The following is a 5,332-nucleotide window of genomic DNA, read 5'->3' on the forward strand; positions in this document are numbered from 1 at the left end:
AGCTGAAGTTCTGGTTTCTGCAGGTTCTGGTTTCCTTCTACGCGATCGCGTGAGAAGGTATGCGATCGCGTAGGGTTAATTGGGCAGCTGAAATTTTGTGCTATGCGATCGCGTGGGTGAGTCCGCGACCGCATAGGTTTTGCAAGTCGTGCTATACGAACGCGTGGCTAAGATCGCGTTCACAAAGAGGAAACGAAGCAGAAGTTGGACCACGCGCTAAATGCTTCGCGATCGCGTGAGGAGGCTCGCGAACGCGTAAGCTTGGGAAGACTGTATTTCGCGATCGCGTGAGAAGGTATGCTATCGCGTAGGGTTATTTTCTAGGCAAAAAAATTTGTGTTACGCGATCGCGTGAGTTGGTCCGCGATCGCGTAGAAGGAATCACTAGGCAGAGAGTTTCAGTTCTATCATCCCACTTTTCCATTTTTAACGATTTGGAACTCGTATTTGGACGATTTTTGGGATATTTTCAGAGAAAATAACAGGGTAAGTGTTCTTAACTCAATATTTGTGAAATTACCCGAATCCATCACTGTTTTTATTATTTAATTAGTAAATTGAGTTGGAAAAAGTTAAAAAACCCTCTTGGATAGATTTGAGGGCCGAATTGTTACGGAATTTAGTAATTTTGGTATGGGTAGACTTGTGGTTGAATGGACGTTCATATTTCGTAACTTTCACCGGATTCCGAGAAGCGGGCCCCATGGATGATTTTTGAGTTAATTTCAGATTTTATTGAAAAATGTAGAATTTTCTTATAGAATTGATTACTATAATTTTTAGTGATTGTAACGAATTATTTTGTCTAGATTCGAGCCGGACAGAGTTGGATAATCATGGAGAAGGCATTCTAGTGGATTAACTTGGAGCAAATTGAGGTAAGTTTCTTGTCTAATCTTGTGAGGGGGAAATTACCCCATAGGTGATTAAAAATTAATAAATGTTGCTAATTGTGGGGGCTACGTACGCACGAGGTGACAAGAGTCTGTACGTAGCTACTATAAATGCTAAAGTCCGGGTAGTTAGGACTCAATATATATATAACACAATTGTTAGATAAAAGTATTAAAGGATGAAAATCTCATATGCTTGATTCTTTGTTTAAATTAATTAATTTTTAAGAGAAATTGTTCTTCTTCCCTAATTTATCTTTTAATGAATATACTCTCCTTCCGGAGGTACATAAGAAAATGTCCTCTTTCTTGTGAAGTGGGCCGAACGCCTCGGCAGGATAGATGCATCTATGGATCGTTCCGCATATCCCTCGGCAGTGTACACGACGTTCTGGATCGGGTCGTACGTCCTCGGCAGAAATCATTCTTAATAATAATAATTACACGATACTTTGATATTATTGTAGTTTGTGAAGCTAATTGATAAATTGAAAATCTTTGGAATTTAAAGAATTATTATCCCTGCTTGTTAAGGAATTATTGGTAATCCTGTAAATGAGACTAATTGACAAATTGGAAATTTATTGGAATTGAAGGAATTTAATTATTTTTGCTGGTTAAATAAATTATTGTTATATTTTGTGAATCATGTTGATTTAGATATTCTAGTTGTATTTCAATTATTATTATTGACTCATAGTGAGTGTCAAAATCGGCCATCTCGTCTCTACCACTTCGTGATTAGACTTGATACTTATTGGGTCACGTTGTTTACGTACTCATACTACACTTGCTGTACTTTTTGGTGCAGGACCTGAAGCAAGTACTAGTGGGGGACCTATTGTCTTACACCCATATTATCCAGAAGCATAGTGGTGAGCTACCTTTCTGAGCCGTTCTGCACCTACCAGTGTTTCTTCTTATATTTATATTCTGTCTATTTTATTTCAGACAATATTTGAAATTTTGTAAAATCTAATAGATGCTCATACACTTGTGACACCAGGCCTTGGCACATACATTGGTATTATTTTCTAGAATTTAAACTAATCGGAGTCTTTTATATTCTCGTTAATATTGCTAGTAAAAGATTGAAAACAATTACTTAGAAACTTTTTCTGAAAATAATAGATATATGTTTAATTTATTTGTTGGCTTGCCTAGCTGTAGTGTCGGGCGCCATCACGACCTATACGTTAAATTGGGTCGTGGCACGTGCTTTTCAATAAATGAACTTTATTCAATAAAAAAAAATTAGATACACAAGAGACACTTTTTAAAATGTTTTGTCCAATTTTTCACGTAGACAACCAAAACTTTCTATTTTTTGGGCCCTTTCATAGAGGCAAATTCATTCATTCTAATATTTAATAAAAATGTGCCGAATCCTGATGGAAACTATATCTAAATGTTTTTCCTTTTCTCTATTGACGTACAATTGATACGGGTTACACAATGATAAGAGTACAAATATAAGCTATAAAATAAAAAAACAGCTCGGTGCACGAAGCATCCCACATTCATGCAAGGTCGGGGAAGGGCCGCATCCCAATGGTGTGTGATGTAACAGCTTAACCTAATGCAAATATCAATGACTGATTCCACGACTCGAACCCATGACCTATAGGTCACACGGAAACAACATTACCATTACACTACGGACACCTTCAAATCAGACAGGCAGCCGCTCCAACTCCTTTTTAGGATGTTCGGGTACTTCGGGAGCACAATATATCATGTATCTATAGAAGCATAAACCAACGCAGAAGGTCAAAGCCAAAGCTCTAACTAACAATTCTCCGTCCACCATGTAAACAAGAACTTGCATTACTAATTCCAGCAATAAGTCTTTTTCTACAATATCATATGATATGTGCATGAAGTGACCAAACACATAGAACATGTTCTAAATTCAGGAGGGCAGCGACTATAGACAAGAAGGAAAAGTAACTATAAATAAGCCACCATATGTCTTCAAGCCTTACAAGACCCCCTGAAATAAACACAAGAAGAACATATTCAGCATCTCAAAGAAAGTTACGAAAACACAAAATCAAGCACACCAAGACCATGAACAAGCACAATTGGAGAGGGCAACTTGCAATAAAAATCACCACTTTCAAAGTCTAAAAAGAAGTAACTTCTCGTCTCCAAACTATATCAGCAAAGAAGTTGTGGCATTGTTCTGGCATCCAAGCTAGAAAAACACTATAATTACATCCGCTCCTACGAATATTCATAAATTTATGGCAATATCAATGGCAAGATTATGACACACTGACTACATTGTCCAACTTATTACATTGTGTATACATTCCTTAAGTACAGCTTCCTTCTGCCATATGAAATTTGTTCAATAGTCCACTAGTCTAAAAGTGTTTGTACACCCCACTTTAGTTGATTCTAGTATCAAGCATCATATACAAATGGATTCCATCTCAAAAAGCACCAGAAAATTACTGTTATGTACTAAATTTCAAAGATCCTATAAGATATCCTAGGAACATTCACCGTACGTCCACTACCCTGTTAGGGATAGACTTGATATTTATTAAGTACACGTGAATTATCGTACTCATATTATCTGCACGTTTTTGTGCAGACTCTATTCCTGGGACCCAGGAGATAGAGTTGGGCTGATACTTGGATACTTCGCTGAGCTGCCTTGCTTGGATTCGCAGCTCTAGCCCCCTCATTAAGACTACCAAGTTAACTATATGTTCGTATGTGATAAATTGCTAGGATTAAACCACATAATTTCAAGTCAAGAAACACAATCTTTAGGTGAAAAGACTTACCATCTGATTGACCACCAAATGCCTCTGGAAGCCTAATCTTCTTGTAAATTGAAACCACGACCTTCAAGCTCTGCGTGCCCTTCTGATAGGAAACCGTCGCATTGCCACAGGGAGAGGCACATAGAGGGATAGCATCACCCATCTGGCTGCAGATAGAATTCATGTATTGATTTATATTTTGCCGTCTTACAAGAAAGGGATAAAATTAAGGAGAAGGATATGTTCAAGAAGCTGTTTTTTCACTAACAACTGCAAAAAGAGAATTACAACAACAACATCCAGTGTAATCCGGAAGTGAGATCTGGGAAGGATAGGATGTACGCAGCCTTACTCCTACCCTGGAAGGGCAGATAGGCTATTTGCGGAAGACCCTCGACTAAAGAGAAGATGTAAGAAGTACCGATAACAAGAAATAATAATACAGGATATTTAGAAAACTAAATCCAAAATAACAAAGGAGAACTAAAAAAGAATAAATGCAGATGGCAATTTGGCAAAAGAAGTTGAATATAAGGGGCTAGCAACATCACCAATATACAACTACTTCATAAGTAGGCCACAGATATCAAATGATCATAAAATATTCACACAATAAGACAGATTTATCAACTTCATAACACTACCTTAAACACTAGTAAAGACTTAAAAGTTAAAACCCATATAATAAATTTGCAGAAACGTTACTGATTAGATCAACTAAAAAACTTCAAAGGGTCATCAGAAAACATAACCAATCATACCACTTTCGAATATTTATTTTTGTAGCAGAAATTAAACCATGTTAAACAAATTGCAAAAACCAGGAACCAAAGGTTGGATTTTTTGTTTTAAAATTTTATATGCTCGTTTAGGGTTTAAAGACTGAAAATTTGCTTCGAATAAACAATGGAGGAGGGGGATAAACAACTGTGTAGAAGTATTAGAGAAAAACTGCAAAAGGTCTGAAACCTCAAAAATTATACAAATTGCAAAACTCTGACTAATTTATTTATTAAAAAAAAGAAATAATAGATTAAATTCAACTACCTTGACGAAAAAGATCCAAACTGTGCAATAAAAAATTGCTTGGCGTTTTGGACTAATCCCTAAACGAAGTAGGGGTATACGTAATTCCAAGAGTTCTTACACCTTTAGGGGTCGTTTGGTACGAGGTATAATAATAGTGCTGAATAAAGTGTATTAGTAATGCTGACACTAGTTATGTTAAAATAATTTTTTATCCACTGTTTGATTTGGTGTATTAAAGCATTGCATAATTTTTAAAAAATTAGATATTTACAAAAGTACCCTCCACAATTTTTAACTTTAGCTATAAAAATTAACTTTATAGATAACAGAACAAGAAAGGAAAGGCTGAGGCTCTTTTGATGCTCCATTTTCAAAGTATGTTGCTCAATGAAGTGAAACTAGGTAAAGTTGTGACGTTAATTCAAAACTAGATGTGGATACATTCCGTGCATAATAATCACTTGTTTGGAACGATAACATGGTCAGTCACATGAAATTTCCACTATTTACATGCGTTTGTTAATAATATGGGAAAAATATTTGATATGGGCTTTTATTAGGGATTTGAGGGGGGCAAGTAGATCTTTAACCATATTTATGCAAGTATTAAAAACTCTTGCATTACTAATGTCA

At 36.0% G+C, this 5,332-nt stretch overlaps 1 long non-coding RNA gene across 1 annotated transcript; it reads right to left on the reverse strand.

Annotated features, from left to right (window-relative positions):
• Window positions 1-2,285: 2,285 nt before the first annotated feature.
• LOC142171382 (uncharacterized) lies at window positions 2,286-4,730 on the reverse strand. The gene is made up of 2 exons (XR_012700943.1): window positions 3,692-4,730; window positions 2,286-2,886 (listed from the first exon to the last, which is right to left on the reverse strand). It is a non-coding gene; the product is annotated as an uncharacterized LOC142171382 (long non-coding RNA).
• Between the last annotated feature and the right edge of the window lie 602 nt (window positions 4,731-5,332).

Source organism: Nicotiana tabacum, chromosome 17 (assembly GCF_000715075.1).
Source record: "Nicotiana tabacum cultivar K326 chromosome 17, ASM71507v2, whole genome shotgun sequence".
In the NCBI taxonomy this organism is placed as follows: domain Eukaryota; kingdom Viridiplantae; phylum Streptophyta; class Magnoliopsida; order Solanales; family Solanaceae; genus Nicotiana; species Nicotiana tabacum.